Genomic DNA, 21,101 nt, shown 5'->3' with positions numbered 1-21,101 from the left:
CCGACCCGAGGAAAAAAAAAAACGGCTGGAAAAATATTCCAAGGAGATTTTCCCTGCATGCCCCAGGGGGATTTCCTTGGATTTCTCAGCATTCCCAAAAAGGTCAGCGCGGAGCCACCCTCGCCCCTTTCACTGTGGGAACAGAATTCCCAGATTTCCTGCCCTTTTCCCCATCATTTTGGGATCAGAAATCCGGAGCCACATTCCCGCCTCTCCCAAATGCCGGGATCAGCAATTCCATAGGGATCATCCCAAACCGGGAGAACCTCCAGGAGTCCCTTGGATTAGAGGTGACAGAGCCACGATTGTCCCTGGTCAATCCCGGAATTCCTTTGGGAATCCAGCTGGGAAAACCCTGGGAAAAGGGCAGCGGGGTGCCGAGACCTGGAAAGATTTTTGGGGGGGGATTTTTGGGAATTTCTCGGGATTTTTTGGGGGAATTTTTTTTTTGAAGGAGAAGACCACCAGCGCCAGGAAAAACCACGCGGTGCCAGCTGGGAATCCTCGGGAAAACCGGGAAAGGGGGGAAAAGGGAAACTGGGAAAGGGCTCGGTGCAGCCAAAAGGAGCCCCAAAAAGCTGGAAAATCCTCTGGATATTCCCAGCGCCAGGCGCAGCTCCCAAATCCCGGGATTGGAGCCGGCCAGAGGGGACATCCAGAGCTTTTTCCCATCCATCCTCGGCCAGAATTCCTCACTCCTCCGGTTTTCCTCTGGCTGCTCTTCCCGGAAAACTGCCGGGATTGGGAATGGCCTCGTTTCCAGCCCCCACATTCCCGGGAAATTTTCCCGAGGCGTCGGCATCGCCTGATCCCGGAGCTGCTCCCGTTATTTTTTGGGAATATTTTTAGCCCTGCCATTGGCAGCGCTCGGAGCCCTCGGCCAGGTGACAATTCCAGGATTTCCCTTTGCCGGGATAAACCCCATTCCGACCGGGAAGGACTCCGGGATTGGGGATTCGCAGCGCAAAGCGCCGAATTCCAAGGAATTCTGGGCCATTCCCAAATATTCCGGGGCAGGGAAATCCCAGCTCCCAATTCCAGGAGCGCTCGGATCCCAAATCAGGAGCGGCTCCCACCTCGGTTTTCCCAGGATCGGGGAGGATTTGGGAATCTCGGCACGGAACCTTCCCCGTCCTCCTCCCCTGGGGCTCTGGGTCCCTTTCCCGGGAATCCGGGCCACAAATCCCGGGATTCTTGAGCTGCGTCCAGCTCCGCTTTGCGCCAGCCCGGCATGGGAAGAATTCCCTGGGATTGGAATTTTATCGTGGGATTGGAATTCTTCCCTGGGATTGGAACTTTCCCCTGGAATTGGGGCTTTTCCTTGGGACTGGAATTTTTTCCCTGGAACTTTTCCCTGGGACTGGAATTTTTTTCCCTGAGATTTGAATTCTTCCCTGGGACTGGAATTTTTCCTTGGGATTGGAATTTTTCCCTGGGATCGGCACTTTTCCCTGGGATTTTTCACTGGGATTGGGGCTTTTCCCTGGGATCAGAACTTTTCCCTGGGACTGGAATTTTTCCCTGGGATTGGAATTTTTCCCTGGGACTGGAATTTTTCCCTGAGATTTGAATTCTTCCCTGGGATTGGAATTTTTCCTTGGGATTGGAATTTTTTCCCTGGGATTGGAACTTTTCCCTGGGATTTTTCCTTGGGATCTGAACTTTTCCCTGGGATTGGAATTTTTCCCTGGAATTCTTCGCTGGGACTGGAATTTTTTCCCTGGGATTGGAATTTTTCCCTGGGATCGGAACTTTTACCCGGGATTTTTCACTGGGATTGGAGCTTTTCCCTGGGATTGGAGCTTTTCCCTGGGATTTTTCCTTGGGATCGGAACTTTTCCCTGGGATTGGCACTTTCCCCTGGGATTGGAAATTTTCCCTGGAATTCTTCGCTGGGACTGGAATTTTTTCCCTGAGATTTGAATTTTTCCCTGGGATTTTTCACTAGGATTGGCACTTTCCCCTGGGATCGGAATTTTTCCCTGGGATTGGAAATTTTCCCTGGGATTTTTCCCTGGGATTGGAACTTTTCCCTGGAATTTTTTCCCTGGGATTGGGGCTTTTCCCTGGGACCGGAATTTTTCCCTGGGATTGGAATTTTTCCCTGGGATTTTTTCCTTGGGATCTGAACTTTTCCCTGGCATTGCAATTTTTCCTTGGGATCGGAAATTTTCCCTGGGATTTTTCCCTGGCATTGGCACTTTTCCCTGGATTGGAATTTTTCCCTGGGATTTTTCACTAAGATTGGCACTTTTCCCTGGCAGAATCAGGGTTAAATTCCCTCCCTTTCCCAGATTTCCCAGCTTTCCCAGTTTTCCCAAACCCAGGGAGGGCCGGGAAGCTGCTGCCTCCTCCACGCTCCCAAATCCCGACTCCAGAAAATCCCCGATCCTTTGGGAAAAGGATTTCTGGGTGCGACACCTCGGGCACGGCGAGCGGCTGTTCCCGAGCTTTTCCTGGGAAAAGCCAGCCAGGAATGACCAGGCCAAGGGATCACCGGGATCACTGGGATCACCGGGATCACCGGGATCACTGGGATCACTGGGATCACCGGGAATGGGCCAGGAAGAGCTGTTGGGGCACCAGCGGGATTTTCCAGCCTTGGAATTGTCACACCGGAGAGCGGCCACGGATCCCAAACAATTCCTGCCCTTCCGGAGCTGGAGCCGAGGGATCCGATCCCTCCCCTGGAAGAACCAGGGAGCCAAAGCCTCACCTGGAAGGATCAGGGATCCTGGAAGGATCAGGGAGCCAAAAACCCTCACTGGGATCAGGGAACAGGGAAGGATCAGGGGGCCGGGAAGGATCAGGATCAAGGGATCCGATCCCTCCCCTGGAATTCTCAGGGGAGCCAAAGCCTCACCTGGAAGGATCAGGGATCCTGAAGGATCAGGGAGCCAAAAACCCTCCCCTGGATCACCTGGAAGGATCAGGGATCCTGGAAGGATCAGGGAGCCAAACCTGGAACAATCAGGGATCCTGGAAGGATCAGGGAGCCAAAACCCCTCACCTGGATCAGGGGGCCTGGAAGGATCAAGGATCCAGACCCTCGCCTGGAAGAATTTGGGATGCAATCCATCACCTGGAATTCTCAGGGGAGCCAAAGCCTCACCTGGAAGGATCAGGGAGCCAAACCTGGAAGGATCAGGGATCCAGCCTTGGAAGGATCAGGGATCCAGCCCCTCCCTTGGAAGAACCAGGGAGCCAAAGCCTCCTCTGGATCAGGGGACCTGGAAAGATCCAGGAGCCTGGAAGGATCAGGGGGCCAAATCCTTCACCTGGATCAAGGATCCAGACCCTCACCTGGATCGGGATGAAAGGAGCCAAACCCTCAGCTGGATCAGGGAACGGGAAGGATCAGGGGGCCTGGAAGGATCAAGGATCCAGACCCTCACCTGGAAGGACTGGGGATCCAATCCCTCCCCTGGAATTCTCAGGGGAGCCAAAGCCTCACCTGGAAGGATCAGGGGGCCTGGAATGATCAGGGAGCCAAAAACCCTCCCCTGGATCAGGGGGCCTGGAAGGATCAGGGGGCCAAACCTGGGAGGATCAGGGATCCTGGAAGGATCAGGGAGCCAGGGATCCTGGAAGGATCAGGGAGCCAAAAACCCTCCCCTGGATCAGGGGGCCTGGAAGGATCAGGGATCCAGCCTTGGAAGGATCAGGGATCCAGCCCCTCCCCTGGAAGAACCAGGGAGCCAAAGCCTCCTCTGGATCAGGGGACCTGGAAAGATCAGGAGCCTGGAAGGATCAGGGGGCCAAATCCTTCACCTGGATCAGGGATGAAAGGAGCCAAACCCTCCCCTGGATCAGGGAACCGGGAAGGATCAGGGGTCTGGAAGGATCAGGGAGCCAAACCTGGAAGGATCAGGGATCCTGGAAGGATCAGGGAGCCAACCCTGGCAGGATCAGGAACCCTGGAACGATCAGGGGGCCGATTCTGGAAGGATCAGAGAGCCAAACCTGGCAGGATCAGGGGGCCTGGCAGGATCAGAGAGCCAAACCTGGCAGGATCAGGGGCCTGGAAGGATCAGGGAGCCAAACCTGGCAGGATCAGGGAGCCAAACCTGGCAGGATCAGGGAGCCAGCCCCTCACCTGGATCGGGATCAAGGGAGCCAAACCCTCAGCTGGATCAGGGAACGGGGAAGGCTCAGGGATGCGATCCCTGCCCTGGAAGGTTCGGGAATGCCGGGCGGGCGCTGCTCGGGGCCACTCGGCGCCGTTACCGATTGCCCAGGGCGGGCTCGCGGCTTCCAGAGCCTCTGGAATCCGCGGGGGCCTCGGGAACGGGGACCGGGGAGCGGAGCGGGGGATTGTCCCTCTCTGTCCCCTCCGCCCGGCCCCCGGGGCGGTGCCAGCCCCGTGCCAGCCCCGTGCCAGCCCCGTGCCAGCCCCGTGCCAGCCCTGCCCGCTGTCCCCGCGCTTATCCGGGCACCGGGAGGTCAGCGCGGCTCGTCCCGGCCCCGCCGCACGTGACAGCGGCACGGAGCAGCCCGGGCCGGCCCCGCCGTGCCCTGGGTCAGCCCCGAGAGCTCGGGGAAAGGGACTGGGGGAAGGGCGGGGACAGCGGAAGGGACAGGGAAAGGGGAAGGAGCAGGGAAAAGGGGAAGGGGAAGGAGTAGGAGAAGGGAAGGGACAGGAGCAGGGAAAGGGGAAGGGAGAAGGGACAGGAGAAGGGACAGGAGCGGGAAGGGGAAGGGAAGGGACAGGGAAGGGGAGAAGGGGAAGGGAGAAGAAGGGGAAGGGAGAAGAAGGGGAAGGGAGAAGAAGGGGAAGGGAGAAGAAGGGGAAGGGAGAAGAAGGGGAAGGGAGAAGAAGGGGAAGGGAGAAGAAGGGGAAGGGAGAAGAAGGGGAAGGGAGAAGAAGGGGAAGGGAGAAGAAGGGGAAGGGAGAAGAAGGGGAAGGGAGAAGAAGGGGAAGGGAGAAGAAGGGGAAGGGAGAAGAAGGGGAAGGGAGAAGAAGGGGAAGGGAGAAGAAGGGGAAGGGAGAAGAAGGGGAAGGGAGAAGAAGGGGAGGGAGAAGAAGGGGAAGGGAGAAGAAGGGGAAGGGAAGAAGGGGAAGGGAGAGAAGGGGAAGGGAGAAGAAGGGGAAGGGAGAAGAAGGGGAAGGGAGAAGAAGGGGAAGGGAGAAGAAGGGGAAGGAGAAGAAGGGGAAGGGAGAAGAAGGGGAAGGGAGAAGAAGGGGAAGGGAGAAGAAGGGGAAGGGAGAAGAAGGGGAAGGGAGAAGAAGGGGAAGGGAGAAGAAGGGGAAGGGAGAAGAAGGGGGAAGGGAGAAGAAGGGGAAGGGAGAAGAAGGGGAAGGGAGAAGAAGGGGAAGGGAGAAGAAGGGGAAGGGAGAAAGAAGGGGAAGGGAGAAGAGGGGAAGGGGAGAAGAAGGGGGAAGGGAGAAGAAGGGGAAGGGAGAAGAAGGGGAAGGGAGAGAAGGGGGAAGGGAGAAGAAGGGGAAGGGAGAGAAGGGAAGGGAGAAGAAGGGAAGGGAGAAGAAGGGGAAGGGAGAAGAAGGGGAAGGGAGAAGGGAAGGGAGAAGGGGAAGGGGAGAAGGGGAAGGGAGAAGGGGAAGGGAGAAGGGGAAGGGAGAAGGGACAGGAGCGGGGAAAGGGGAAAGGGGAAGGAGAAGGGACAGAGAAGGGACAGGAGCAGGGGAAAGGGGAAAGGAAAGGGGAAGGAGGAGGGACAGGAGAAGGGACAGGAGCAGAGAAAAGGGAAGGGGAAGGAGTAGGAGAAGGGAAGGGACAGGAGCAGGGAAAGGGACAGGGAGCAGGGGAAGGGGGAAGGAGAAAGGGAAGGAAAAAAGGGAAGGAAAAGGGACAAGGAGAAAGAAAAGGGAGAAGGGACAAGGACAGGGGAAGGGCCAGGAGAGGGGAAAGGACGGAGACAGGAGCAGGAGAAGGAAAAGGGGGAAGGAGCAGGGAAAAGGGACAAGGGGAAGGAACAGGGACAGGAGAAGTGAAGGGACAGGAGCGGGGAAGGGAAAAGGAAGGGGACAGGAGAAGGGACAGGAGCAGAGAAAGGACGGGGACAGGAGCAGGGGAAGGAAAAGGGGGAAGGGAAGGGAGAAGGGAAGGGACAGGAGCGGGGAAGAGAAAAGGGAAGGGAACAGGAGAAGGGACAGGAGCAGGAGCAGGGGAAGGGGAAGGGAGAAGGGAAGGGGGAAGGAGAAGGGACAAGGAGAAGGGACAGGAGCAGGAAAAGGGAGAAGGGCCAAGGAGAAGGGCCAAGGAGAAGGGCCAGGTCGGGGACAGGAGAAGGGGAAGGAAAAGGGGGAAGGAGCAGGGAAAAGGGACAAGGGGAAGGAGCAGCAGAAGGGAAGGGACAGGAGCAGAGGGAGGGACGGGGACACGGACAGGGGAAGGGAAAGGGGGAAGGGCCAGGAGCGGGGCCAGGGCCAGGAAAAGGGGGAAGGAGCGGGAAAAAGGAAGAGAGGAAGGATCAGGATTGTCCTCCCTGGAGTCCCCTGCCCGTGCCAGGGGACAGAGCGGGGACCATCGATCGGCCGCAGTGTCCCCGCAGTGTCCCCGCAGTGTCCCCGCAGTGTCCCCAGCGCCTGCCGGGTAATTCCGCCGATTTCCCATCGATTTTCCCCTCTCCCGGTTTTCCAGGGGCACTGGGACATCGGGAATTAAAGGACAAGCGCCACCCCCTTGGTGACAAAGGGGGGACATCCTGGAGACATCCTGGTGTCCCTCAATGTCCAGCACAGGGACAGGGACACCCCTGACCCCCCCAGCTGAGTGAGGGGTGGGGGGGAATTCCCAGGGATCCCATGGGAAGAGTTCTGAGCGGATTTTTTGGGATTCCTCAGATTCAGGGAGTAGAATCAGGGAATTATGGAATGGTTTGGGATGGGATGTTAAATGGGATGTTAAAAATCTCACAGTGCCACCACTCAGGGACACTTTTCCCTATCCCGGGAGGCTCCAAACCCCATCCAAGGACAATCCCAGGGATCCAGGGGCAGCCACAGCTTCTCTGGGAATTCCAGGCCAGCCAGGAATTCCTAATTCCCAAAATCCCACCCAAATCTCCCCTTTTCCAATGGGAAGCCGTTCCCTGTGTCCTGTCCCTCCATCCCTCGGAATTTTCCCCTCTCCCTCTTTCCCGCAGCTCCTTCAGGCGCTGGAAAGCCAAAATTAGGTCAGCGCCGAGCTCCCATTTTCCAGGATGAACATTCCCAATTTTCCTCCCAGCACAGCTGCTCCATCCCTGCCCGGCCCTTCCCGAACGATCCCAAAGCTCGGTGCCACAAAATCCCGAAATTCCCGGCTGTCCCAAGCCCACCTGGCCAAAAAAACCCAAATGGGATTTGGGGCATTCCCAGCCCTGGAGCCACCTCTGGGGACAGCTGGGGGTGGCCTCAGGCCTGGCCTTGAAATCCCCACCCTTGGGGACAGGAGAGGGATTTGGGGACGGGAGAGAGGGATTTGGGGACAGGGAGAGAGGGATTTGGGGACAGGGAGAGAGGGATTTGGGGACGGGAGAGAGGGGCGAGGGGACGGGTCACAGATTTGGGGATGGGAGAGGGATTTGGGGACGGGAGAGAGGGATTTGGGGACGGGAGAGAGGGATTTGGGGACAGGTCACAGATTTGGGGACGGGAGAGAGGGATTTGGGGACAGGGAGAGAGATTTGGGGACAGGGAGAGGGGGTGGGGACAGGTCACAGATTTGGGGACGGGAGAGGGATTTGGGGACGGGAGAGAGGGATTTGGGGACGGGAGAGAGGGATTTGGGGACGGGAGAGAGGGATTTGGGGACAGGGAGAGAGGGATTTGGGGACAGGGAGAGAGGGATTTGGGGACAGGGAGAGAGGGATTTGGGGACAGGGAGAGAGGGATTTGGGGACAGGTCACAGATTTGGGGACGGGAGAGGGATTTGGGGACGGGAGAGAGGGATTTGGGGACGGGAGAGAGGGATCTGGGGACGGGAGAGAGGGGTGAGGGGACAGGTCACAGATTTGGGGACGGGAGAGAGGGATTTGGGGACGGGAGAGAGGGATTTGGGGACAGGTCACAGATTTGGGGACGGGAGAGAGGGAGGGGACAAGAGAGGAATTTGGGGACAGGTCACAGATTTGGGGACAGGATACAGATGTGGGGACAGAAGAGGGATGTGGGGACAGGACACGGATTTGGGGACAGGACACGGATTTGGGGACAGGACACGGCCCCTCTGGATCCGGGGCTCCCCCCGCATCCCGATCCCGCCGGAGCGGCTCCGTATCCATGGGAACATCCCTGGAACGTCACCTGGGAAACCGCAGCGCCGGGGCCACTGCGGGGGGGCCCCGAGGCCATGGGGACACCAGAGGGGACAGGGACAGAGCTCCCCTCATCCAGGACAGCGGGAATTCCCTGCCGGGAGGGGAGCAGGGAGTCAGAACATTCCAGGATCCCAAAGATCCCACATTCCCTGGAGCAGGGAGTCCGAGCCTTCCAGGATCCCAAAGATCCCATAAATCCCACATTCCCTGGACGAGGAACACATTCAGGGACACCGGAAATTCCCGCCAGGACCAGAGCAGGGAGTCCGAGCCTTCCAGGATCCCAAAGATCCCAAAAATCCCACATTCCCTGGATAGGGACAGAGCTCCCCTCATCCAGGACAGCGGGAATTCCCAACCGGGAGGGGAGCAGGGAGTCAGAACATTCCAGGATCCCAAAGATCCCAAAAATCCCACATTCCCTGGGAGTCAGATGCTTTCAGGATCCCAAAGATCCCGCATTCCCTGGATCGGGGACAAAGGGGACAGGGACAGAGCTGTGCTCGTCCAGGACAGCGGGAATTCCCTGCCGGGAGGGGAGCAGGGAGTCAGAACATTCCAGGATCCCAAAGATCCCACATTCCCTGGACGAGGAACACATTCAGGGACACTGGAAATTCCCGCCAGGACCAGAGCAGGGAGTCCGAGCCTTCCAGGATCCCAAAGATCCCACAATTCCCACATTCTGCAGTCCGAGCCTTCCAGGATCCCAAAGATCCCCCATTCCCTGGAGCAGGGAGCCAGAGCCTTCCAGGATCCCCAAGATCCCCCAATTCCCACATTCCCTGGATGGGGACAGCCCCTCCCGTCCCCACCGGGGAGCCGCTCCCGCCATTCCCGGCCCCTGGATCGGGAGAGGAGCGCGGCGGGCTCAGGGACAATTCCCGAGCTCATCCAGCTCCCAAATCCCACCGGGGACAACTCGGGGACAAACAAATCCCAGCTGGAAGCTCCCACAATTCCCAGGAATCTCCGCTGTTCCCAGCGCCGGGAGAGGGCCCAGCCCTCGCTGGTGGCCCTGCCCCGGCCTGGGGTAGCCCGGGACGCGTCCGTGCCCTGCTGGGGACAGCCCTGTCCCCGCTCCCTGCCAGCGGCACCGCCGGATCCCAAAAAAAAAAACCCCGGGAATCTCCAGGAATCCCCCAAAGAATTCCTGGATCGCTGTCCCCGGGCTCAGCCCTGCCCCCCACCGAGCTCCCGGAGCTCATCCCGGGAATTTCAGCTCACCTATTCCCGGGAATTCGGCGCTGCCCGGGGGTTGGCACTATCCGGAGCTGGTTCCGGGGTGTTTTCCAGCCGGGAAAAACATCCTGGAGCCGGGAGCCAACCTGGGCAGGGCCCCTCCCGCTGAGCCCCGGTAATAGGATCAGGCCCGCTCCATCTGTTTGTCTGGGATCGGGACGCTGATCCCGGCCTCATCCCGGCCTCATCCCGGCCTCTGGACGCGGGGAATGGCGGAGAAATTCTGGGAATCGGGGAGAAGTCGTGGGAATGGGCGACAAATTCCAGGACTGGGGGAGAAATTGTGGGAATCAGGGAGGAATTCTGAGATTCAGGGAGAAGTCCCAGGAATGAGAGAGAAATGGCAGGAATAAGGGGGAAATTCTGGGAATCGGGGAGAGATTCTGGGAATTGGGGAGAGATTCTGGGAATTGGGGAGAGATTGCAGGAATCGGGGAGAAATTCTGGAATTGGGGAGAAATTGCAGGAATCGGGGAGAAATTGCAGGAATCGGGGAGAAATCCCAGGAATTGGGGAGAAATGGTGGGAATCAGGGAGAAATCCCGGAATCGGGGAGAAGTTCCCAGAACTGGGGAAAAATTCTGGGATTCAGGGAGAAACTGTGGGAATCAGAGAGAAATCCCAGGAATCGGGGAGAAATTCTGGGAGATTTCTGGGGAGAAATCGCAGGAATCGGGGAAAAATCACGGGAATTGGAGAGAAATCGCGGGAATCGAGGAGAAATTCCAAGAATCAGGGAGAAATTGCAGGAATTGGGGAGAAATCCTGGGAATCGGGGAGAAATCCCAGGAATTGGGACAGAGCAGCTCCGAGCTCAGCCACAGCCACCCCGTGGCCCTTCTGAGCCCTTCCGGCCTTTCTCAACCTTTCCCAGTTTTTCCCAGCCTTTCCCAGTTTTTCCCACAGCTTCCTGGCCCTGGCCCAGCTCCAGGAATGCCTCGGGATTAGGGATAGAACCCCAGCACTGGGATTTTCCAGCTCCCACCGGGATCCCGCTCCCACGATCCCGCCGGATCCGGATCCAGACTCGCGTTCCGGCGGGAGAACAGCTTGGAAAAGCGCCCACATTCCCACATTCCCAACCCGCGGCGCTCATCCCGCCCGCTCGGCACACGGCACAGCAAAAGACGGCTTGGAATGGCCGGGAATGGATGGGAATGGGCTGGGAATGGCTGGGAATGGATGGGAATGGATGGGAATGGGCTGGGAATGGGCTGGGAATGGGTGAAAATGGATTGGAATGGTCGGGAATGGCCTGGAATGGATGGGAATGGCCTGGGAATGGCCTGGGAATGGCCTGGGAATGGATGGGAATGGATGGGAATGGATGCCTGGAATGGGCTGGGAATGGGCTGGGAATGGGCTGGGAATGGGCTGGGAATGGCCTGGAATGGATGGGAATGGCCTGGAATGGGCTGGGAATGGGTGAAAATGGATTGGAATGGTCGGGAATGGCCTGGAATGGATGGGAATGGCCTGGAATGGGCTGGGAATGGCCTGGAATGGATGGGAATGGCCTGGAATGGATGGGAATGGCCTGGAATGGGCTGGGAATGGGTGAAAATGGATTGGAATGGTCGGGAATGGCCTGGAATGGATGGGAATGGCCTGGAATGGGCTGGGAATGGCCTGGAATGGGCTGGGAATGGGCTGGAATGGATGGGAATGGCCGGGAATGGGCTGGAATGGATGGGAATGGCCGGGAATGGGCTGGAATGGATGGGAATGGGTGGGAATGGGTGGGAATGGATGGGAACAGCCAGGAACATTTGGGAATGGCCTGGAATGGCTTGGAAAGGCCTGGGATGAAGCTGGAGCTGGGAAAAGCCGGGAAAAGTCCCCCTGGAATTTCCGTTCCTTTGTTCCATCCCTGTTTTCCAGGATTCCATCCCGAAGCCTGGAGCAGGGAAGGGGCCGGGACCTCCGGGGGTGTCCCTGTGGGAATTCCCGGCTCACCCCTGGGATGGGATCAGCCTGGGGACCGGGACAGGAGCGGGAATCCCAAATCCCTGCGAGCGCTGGGGACGCACTCCGGGTGGGAGCAGCAGCTCCCGGGGCTGGTTTGGGATCGGGATCGGGATCGAGATTGGGATCGGGATCTTTGCCAGGCCCTGTGGGAACAGAGGAGCTCCGAGGCCACAGGAAGAGGTTGGGGCAGAAACTGGGACAAAGCCTAAGGAAAAACCGGGATAACCCCGGAGGAAAAACCGGGATAACCCCTGAGGAAAAACCGGGATAACCCCTGAGGATCGGGAGGATCCCGACGTTTTTCCTTCGTCACCTCCCACCCCACGGCACCTCCGTCCCCTCCTTTTCAGCCCCAAAACGCTGCCCCAGTGCCACCAGTGCCGCCAGTGCCGCCGGAGCCGGGCACAGCCAGCGCTTCCAGAGGCTCCGGGAAAACCCCACGGCGCCAGGGGGTCCCGGCTCAGCCACATTCCCACGGGATTTTTCCTGCGGATGTCACAACGAGCCAGCCCTGAGGCACAGCTGCTCCTGCACCGCCCGTGGCCGGCACGGCTCGGAGCTTTTCCCAGCTTTTCCCAGCTTTTCCCAGCCTTTCCCAGCTTTTCCCAGCCGTTCCCAGCTTTTCCCAGCCGTTCCCAGCTTTTCCCAGCCGTTCCCAGCCTTTCCCAGCTTTTCCCAGCCTTTCCCATTCCCTTTCCTACCCTGGGCTTTCCACACCTGAGCAGGGACCAGTCTGAGCCTTTCCCAGCCCCATGCCTGCCTTTCCCAGCCTTTCCCAGTTTTTCCCATTCCCATTCTTTCCCTCAACTCTCCACACCTGAGCAGGGACTGCTCTGAGCCTTTTCCAGCATTTCCAAGCCTTTCTCAGCCCCATTCCAGCATTTCCCAGCATTTCCCAGCCTTTCCAAGCCTTTTCCAGCCTTTCGCATTCCCATTTCCTGCTCTTAACTCTCCACACCTGGGCAGGGAACCGCTCTGAGCCTTTTCCAGCCTTTCCAAATCTTTTCCAGACTTTCCCATTCCCATTCCTGCCCTGGGCTTTCCACACCTGAGCAGGGACTGCTCTGAGCCTTTTCCAGCCTTTCCAAATCTTTTCCAGCCTTTCCAATCTTTTCCCAGCCCCATTCCAGCATTTCCCAGCCTTTCCCAATCTTTTCCAGACTTTCCAAGCCTTTCCCAGCCCCATTCCAGCCTTTCCCAGCCTTTCCCAATCTTTTCCAGACTTTCCAAGCCTTTCCCAGCCCCATTCCAGCCTTTCCCAGCCTTTCCCAATCTTTTCCAGACTTTCCAATCTTTTCCCAGCCCCATTCCAGCATTTCCCAGCCTTTCTCAATCTTTTCCAGACTTTCCAATCTTTTCCCAGCCCCATTCCAGCCTTTCCCAATCTTTTCCAGACTTTCCGAGCCTTTCCCAGCCCCATTCCAGCCTTTCCCAATCTTTTCCAGACTTTCCAATCCTTTCCCAGCCCCATTCCAACATTTCCCAGCCTTTCCAAGCCGTTCCCAGCCTTTCCCATTCCCATTCCTGCCCTGGGCTTTCCACACCTGAGCAGGGACCAGTCTGAGCCTTTCCCAGCCCCATGCCTGCCTTTCCCAGCCCCATGCCTGCCTTTCCCAGCCCCATGCCTGCCTTTCCCAGCCTTCCCCATTCCCACTCCTTCCCTCAACTCTCCACACCTGGGCAGGGACTGCTCTGAGCCCTTCCAAGCCTTTCCCAGTTTTTCCCAGCCCTTCCCAGTCTTTCCCAGCCTTTCCCATTCCCATTTCCTGCTCTCAACTCTCCACGCCTGGGCAGGAAACCGCTCTGAGCCCTTTCCAAGCCTTTCCCAGCCCCATTCCAGCATTTCCCAGCCTTTCCCATTCCCATTCCTGCCCTGGGCTCTCCACACCTGAGCAGGGACCAGTCTGAGCCTTTCCCAGCCTTTCCCAGTTTTTCCCAGCCTTTCCCGCCCCCATTCCCACCCTCATCCCCCCACCCCTGAGCATCACAGGTGTATCCCGGCTGGATCTCCCATCCCAGGGCCCGCAGCGCCATTCCCAGCCCGTATTCCCGGTGATCCCGCCGGGAAGGGCTTACCTGGATCGGGTGTCACGGGCAGGGCTCGCAGCGCTCCCTCCTCATCCACCTGCGGGGGACAGAGCAGGGACACGTCAGGGCAGCTCCCACAGCCCCGGGAATGGGAATGGGAATGGGAATGCTGCAGCCATGGGGGATGGGAGGATTCCCAGGGTGAGGACACCAGGGACACGGAAGGGCACCCACGGCGTCCCACGGCAGTCAAAATTCCGGGCTCTGAGAATTCCTGCCACAGGAGCTCGTCCTTATCCTGAACATTCCTGCCACGGGAGCTCATCCTTATCCCAGGAATTCCTGACACAGGAGCCCGTCCTCATCCCGAGAATTCCTGACACACAGATGCATCCTTATCCCAAGAATTCCTGACACAGGAGCCCGTCCTTATCCTGAACATTCCTGCCACAGGAGCCCGTCATTATCCCAAGAATTCCTGCCACAGGAGCTCATCCTTATCCCGAGAATTCCTGACACAGGAGCCCGTCCTCATCCCGAGAATTCCTGACACACAAACTCCTCCTTATCCCAAGAATTCCTGACACACAGATGCATCCTTATCCCGATTATTCCCACCACACAAACTCCTCCTTATCCCGAGAATTCCTGACATACAGATGCATCCTTATCCCGAGAATTCCTGACACACAAAAGCATCCTTATCCCGATTATTCCCACCACACAAACTCATCCTTATCCCGAGAATTCCTGACACACAAAAGCATCCTTATCCTGAACATTCCCACCACAGGAGCCCATCCTCATCCCGAGAATTCCTGACACAGGAGCTCATCCTTATCCCGAGAATTCCTGACACACAAACGCATCCTTATCCCGAGAATTCCCACCACAGGAGCCCGTCCTTATCCCGGGAATTCCTGACACACAGATGCATCCTTATCCTGAACATTCCCGCCACGGGAGCCTGTCCTTACCCGGAGAATTCCTGCCACACAAACTCCTCCTTATCCCGAGAATTCCTGACACACAAACGCATCCTCATCCCGGGAATTCCTGACACAGGAGCCCGTCCTTATCCCGAGAATTCCTGACACACAAACGCATCCTTATCCCAAGAATTTCCACCACAGGAGCCCGTCCTTATCCCAAGAATTCCCACCACAGGAGCCCGTCCTTATCCCGAGCTGTCCCAGTGAGAGCCGCGGGAACATCCCCGGGATGGGGGCGAGGGAAGATGGATGGCGGGATCCTGGCTCCCACCCTGGATCACTGGGAATTCTCCAGTCCCTTTCCCGCCCTGGATCAATGGGGTTTTTCCAGCACCAATCCACCCTGGATCAGTGGGATCCTCCAGAACCCGTCTCATCCCAGGTCAGTGGGATCCTCCAGCACTAATCCACCCTGGATCGCTGGGATCCTCCACCTCTCCCACCCCAGATCAATGGGGTTTTCCAGCACTTTTCCCACCCTGGATCACTGGGATACTCCACCTCTCCCACCCTGGATCGCTGGGATCCTCCACCTCTCCCACCCTGGATCAATGGGGTTTTCCATCACTTTTCCCATGTGGGATCACTGGGATCCTCCACCTCTCCCACCCTGGATCAATGGGTTCCTCCAGATCTTTCCCACCCTGGATTAATGGGGTTTTTCCAGCACTTTTCCCACGTGGGATCACTGGGATCCTCCAGAACCCCTCTCATCTCAGGTCAGTGGGATCCTCCAGCACCAATCCACCCTGGATCACTGGGATCCTCCACCTCTCCCACCCTGGATCAATGGGATCCTCCACCTCTCCCACCCTGGATCAATGGGTTCCTCCAGATCTTTCCCACCCTGGATTAATGGGGTTTTTCCAGCACTTTTCCCACGTGGGATCACTGGGATCCTCCAGAACCCCTCTCATCTCAGGTCAGTGGGATCCTCCAGCACCAATCCACCCTGGATCACTGGGATACTCCACCTCTCCCACCCTGGATCACTGGGATCCTCCACCTCTCCCACCCTGGATCAATGGGTTCCTCCAGATCTTTCCCACCCTGGATTAATGGGGTTTTTCCAGCACTTTTCCCACGTGGGATCACTGGGATCCTCCAGAACCCCTCTCATCTCAGGTCAGTGGGATCCTCCAGCACCAATCCACCCTGGATCACTGGGATCCTCCACCTCTCCCACCCTGGATCAATGGGGTTTTCCAGCACTTTTCCCACCCTGGATCGCTGGGATCCTCCAGCTCTTTCCCCCCCGTCTCCCTCTCCCATCCCGTGTCCCGGCCGCTTCCCGGGATCATTCCCAGCCCCCCTTTAGGTGCCACCAGCCCTAAATGTCACCCCCACGCGGGGTCACCCCTTCCCTCCCTCCTCGGGGCCAGCGCCCACCTCCAGCTGCCGCCACTGCGAGCGCCCGGCTAAATCCGGGAAATTCGGGAAATCCGGGAAATCCGGGAATTCGGGAAGAGCATCCAGGGAATGGGAACGGTGCATCCATGGAGCCCCTGCTCACCGGGAAGGGGCCCTGCTGCGCTCCGGTGAGCGGCTGAAATGGCTGCTGGCTTGTCGGGAATTAAAAATGCATGGCTTGGGAATTCTCGGAGCGCCGCAGCTGCTGGGAGCCGGGAAGGGGGGGAAAAGGGGGGGAAAAAGGGGGAAAAGGGCCCTGCCCAGGGTGCCCTTTGTGTCCCAAAAACTCCTGGAGCGCCACATGGGCGACCGGCCCGTGGCCTGGGAATGCTTCCCAAGGTTTCCTGCACCTGGAAAAGTCGCAGCTCGTGTGGAAAATGCCGCTGGAGAAATTCCCGAGGGGCCGGAGCGGGATTGCTCCGGACACAGGTGCCGCTGTCAGCTGCTGGATGAGCTCAGGGGACGCTTTTGGGAACAGGGAACCCAAACTGCACCTTTTGGGGGGGTTTGGGGTGCCCAGCACCAAAGGCAAATCCCACAAAGTCTCTTGGTTCTTCTGGAGGGCGAATCCCGGCATGAAAATTCCGTTGGCGTGGGAATGGGATTCCCAGGGAGCTTTGGAGTGCCCATCCCTGGAGGTGGCCAAGGAATTCCTGGAGGTGGCACTCAGGGCTCTGGGCTGGGGACAAGGTGGGCATCGGGCACAGCTGGGACTCGGTGGCCTTGGAGGGCTTTTCCAACTGAAATAATTCTGGGATTCTGGGATTCAGGATTCTGGGATCATGGGATTCTGGGATTCTGGAGCTCTGGCGTTCTGGGATATGGGATCATGGGATTCTGGGAATCTGGAGTTCTGGGGTTTGTGTAGGACCTACAGAAAGCGGCCCTGAGAGTCCCTGCTGGCCTTTCCCGGGAATATCCATGGGAATGCTGTGCCTGCGGGGACATCAAAGCTTCCCGAGCAAATCCGGGCACAGGGATGAGGGAAACCACCCCCACAGCCGCCTTCCCACCCGGGCACATCCCCAAAATCCCGGATTTTCAGCCCAGCAACCCTCCCAGCCCAAAGCAGGGCCGAGCTCCGGCGCTTTCCATAAAACACAAATCCGCAACGGGAGGGAAGAGCGGCCCAAGGGCGAGGAAAACCCGCGGGAAGGGGGAGGAAAAGGCGGAATCGCGGCCGTGGAAGGAGATAAATGAGAGGAGGATGAGATAAGAGCCGTGACATCCTGAGGAGGTGATGCCGCCGCTCCTTTCCTCCGGCAGCGGAAAATCCCGTGGGATCTCACAGCGAGCAGAGGAAACACTTCCCTGCCTCGCAGGAAGCTCCAAGGAGAGAATTCCCAGCCTGATCCCGAGGTTCCTGGGGATGAGCCACCCCCAGGGGGCCTCCGGAGGTGACCCCAGCACCGGGAGGGTTTTTCCTGCTCTCCGTGTCCCATCCCGACCTCCTCAGCCCTCACGGGGAATTCCAGCGCTGGGAATGCACATCCAGCGGTTCCAGAGGCGCCGGGAAGAGGCTCCGGAGAGAAACGGAATGCGGATAATGGGAGCGTCTATTCCCGAGGCTCGAGAAGGGGCGGGAGAAGATTCCTGGATTTATTACAGGCCCTGATAAATTACACCCGGCACAGGGAATGAATTATGCAGAAAATCCGGGATGAGTTGAGGCTGCAGCCTCCAGGATCCCAACCCTCACATTCCCAAAGATCCTGGAGCCACAGGAGCCTCGTTCCCATCCCAACCCTCACATTCCAAAGGATCCTGGAGCCCCAGGAGCCTCGTTCCCATCCCAACCCTCACATTCCCAAAGATCCTGGAGCCCCAGGAGCCTCATTCCCATCCCGACCCTCACATTCCCAAAGATCCTGGAGCCACAGGAGCCTCGTTCCCATCCCAACCCTCACATTCCAAAGGATCCTGGAGCCACAGGAGCCTCGTTCCCATCCCGACCCTCACATTCCAAAGGATCCTGGAGCCACAGGAGCCTCGTTCCCATCCCACTCCCACTTCTGCCCCCTCTGAGGACCCCAAAAAAGGGACAACGCCATTCCAGCAGCTCTGGAAATACAGGAAATTCCCAAAAAAAAAACCCCAGACCCAGTTTTTCCATGTTTGGGAAAACCTGGGCAAACCAAACTCATCCATGGATCCGGCCAAATTGGCACCGCCTGGCGCTGCCCCAGTGCTCCGCGCTGTCCCCAAGGCCAGCTCAGGGCTCCGGGATCTCCCATCCCAACGGGATCCTCCACCCCATAAAGGATCAGGAAACACCACAGCCCCCATCCTGGATTCCCGGGCTCACCGGGAGCTGTAGTGTCCCTTTTCCAGCCGGGAAATATTCCAAGGCCGCGGCTGCGGGGCCGGGAAGGGCCCTGGGCAGCGCTGCCGGCGAGCGTTTCCTCCAGGAGGGAACAACGGCGCTTCCGGCCATTCTTCCCACTCCCCTGAGGATTTCCAGAAAAAGCAGAGGAATCCAGGCCTGGAAGTTGAAATCATTCCTGAAAAAAGGCAGGAATGGCAGCCCTTGCCAAGGGAGCCGGCCCAGATCCCAAACTGCACCTTTTGGGGGTTTTGGGGTGCCCGGCACCAAAGGCAAATCCTACAAAGTCTCTTTGAAAATTCCGTTGGCGTTGGAATGGGATTCCCAGGGAGCTTTGGAGTGCCCATCCCTGGAGGTGGCCAAGGAATTCCTGGAGGTGGCACTGAGGGCTCTGGGCTGGGGACAAGGTGGGCATCGGGCACAGCTGGGACTCAGTGGCCTTGGAGGGCTTTTCCAACTGAAATAATTCTGGGATTCAGGATTCTGGGATTCTGGGATTCTGGAGCTCTGGGATTCTGGGGTTCTGGGATCTGGGATTCTGGGTTATGGGATTCTGGATCTCTGGGGTTCTGGGATCTGGGATTCAGAGGTTCTGGAGCTCTGGGGTTCTGGAATCTGGGATTCTGGGTTATGGGATTCTGGATCTCTGGGGTTCCAGAATCTGGGATTCTGGGTTATGGGATTCTGGAGTTCAGAGTTTCTGGAGCTCTGGGGTTCTGGGATATGGGATCATGGGATTCTGGAGCTCTGGGATTTTGGGTTCCGGAATTCAGGATTGTGGGATTCTGTGGTTCTGCTTTCTGGGATTCTCAGGTTCTTGGGTTCTGGAGTTCTGGGATTCTGGAATTCGGGATTCTCAGATTCTGTGATTCTGAGATTTGTGGATTCTGGAGTTCTGGGATTCAGGATTCTGGGGTTCTGGGATTTGGGGCTCTGGGATTCTCAGGTTCTGGAGTTCTGGGATTCAGGATTCTGGGGTTCTGGGATTTGGGGCTCTGGGATTCTGGGGTTCTGGGATTTGGGATTCTGGAGTTCTGGGATTCTGGAATTCGGGATTCTAGGATTCTGGGATTCTGCGATTTGGGGATTCTGGGGTTCTGGGATTTGGGGCTCTGGGATTCTCAGGTTCTGGAGTTCTGGGATTTGGGATTCTGGATTCTGTGGTTCTGGAATTCACGATTGTGGGATTCTGGGGTTCTGGGATTTGGGGAATCTGGGACTCCAGGATTCCGGGACGGAGCACCCCAAAGCACCAGCCCTCTCCACCCAAGGCTGGGCGGGACCGTGACCCCCCACCCCAGCTCGGGGTGCAAGAGGCGTTTGTGGGGCGCCCATCGGGGGGATCCCAGCCCTGGCACCGCTCCCCTGCCACCCCCCGGGCTCTGCCCGTCCCCGTTTGTCCCCGAGTCCCGCGCCAGGGCCGCCCCCGGTGCCACCGAGCTGCCCCCGGCGAGGGGCCCTCAATAATTCACGAGACAGGAACGCGCTGCCGCCGCTGCTCTCGGGTTACCCCGGTGCCCGTCCCCGCTGTCCCCAGCGCCAGCTGCCACCCTGGCCCTGCTGCCACCCGCTGCCACCAGGCCTGCCACCTGCTGCCACTCACTGCCACCCGCTGCCACCCGCTGCCACTCACTGCCACCAGCTGTGACCCTCTGCCACTCACTGCCACCCGCTGCCACCCACAGCCACGTCCTGCCACCAGCTGTGACCCTCTGCCACCCGCTGCCACTCACTGCCACCCACTGCCACCAGTTGTTACCTGCTGCCACCAGGCCTGCCACCTGCTGCCACTCACTGCCACCCGCTGCCACCCTCTGCCACCCACAGCCACGTCCTGCCACCAGGTGCTGTGACCCTCTGCCACCCACTGCCACTGGTTGTCACCCTCTGCCACCAGTTGTTACCCGCTGCCACCAGGCCTGCCACCCTCTGCCACCCTCTGCCACCAGGCCTGCCACCCTCTGCCACCAGCTTTCACCCTCTGCCACCCTCTGCCACCCTCTGCCACCAGGCCTGCCACCAGCTGCCACCGTCTGCCACCCACTGCCACCAGGCCTGCCACTCACTGCCACCATTTGTCACCCGCTGCCACCCGCTGCCACCCGCTGCCACCCGCTGCCACCCACTGCCACTCTGCCATCCACAGCCACCTCCTGCCGCCAGCTTCCACCCGCTGCCACCCTCTGCCCCCAGGCCTGGCACTCACTGCCACCCTCTGCCACCCGCTGCCACCCGCTGCCACCAGGCCTGCCACTCACTGCCACCATTTGCCACCCGCTGCCACCAGCTTCCACCCTCTGCCACCCTCTGCCACCCTCTGCCACCAGCTTCCACCCTCTGCCACCCTCTGCCACCCGCTGCCACCCTCTGCCACCCACTGCCACCAGCTTCCACCCTCTGCCACCCTCTGCCACCCTCTGCCACCCTCTGCCACCAGCTTCCACCCTCTGCCACCAGCTTCCACCCTCTGCCACCCTCTGCCACCCTCTGCCACCCTCTGCCACCCTCTGCCACCAGCTTTCACCCTCTGCCACCCTCTGCCACCCTCTGCCACCAGCTTCCACCCGCTGCCACCCTCTGCCACCCTCTGCCACCCTCTGCCACCAGCTTCTACCCTCTGCCACCCTCTGCCACCCTCTGCCACCAGCTTCCACCCTCTGCCACCCTCTGTCCCCAGGCGTGGCACCCCTGCCCCAGCTGAGGGACACGAAGCCGGAGCCGCCTCCCCTTCCCACGCTGGCACGGAGCGGAGCCCCCCCGGCACCGGAGCCCGTGCCCGTTGTCACAGTGACAGAGCTCAGCTGCCTCGGGAGTGGGATGATGGCAATTTACTCTTTGTGCTCCTTTTAGCTGCATGGCCTCCCCTGCTCCAGCTCTG

The 21,101-nt window shown here is 58.8% G+C and overlaps 1 protein-coding gene across 1 annotated transcript in view; it reads right to left on the bottom strand.

Moving 5' to 3' along the window:
- SHANK3 (SH3 and multiple ankyrin repeat domains 3) overlaps positions 1–21,101 on the bottom strand; it is a 200,030-nt gene that overhangs the window by 177,047 nt on the left and 1,882 nt on the right. The gene's annotated exons all lie outside the window — the stretch shown is intronic.

Source organism: Corvus hawaiiensis, chromosome 4 (genome assembly GCF_020740725.1).
Source record: "Corvus hawaiiensis isolate bCorHaw1 chromosome 4, bCorHaw1.pri.cur, whole genome shotgun sequence".
Classification (NCBI taxonomy): domain Eukaryota; kingdom Metazoa; phylum Chordata; class Aves; order Passeriformes; family Corvidae; genus Corvus; species Corvus hawaiiensis.
The sequence above is the reverse complement of the archived record's forward strand: the minus strand, read 5'-3'. Positions and strand labels throughout refer to the sequence as shown.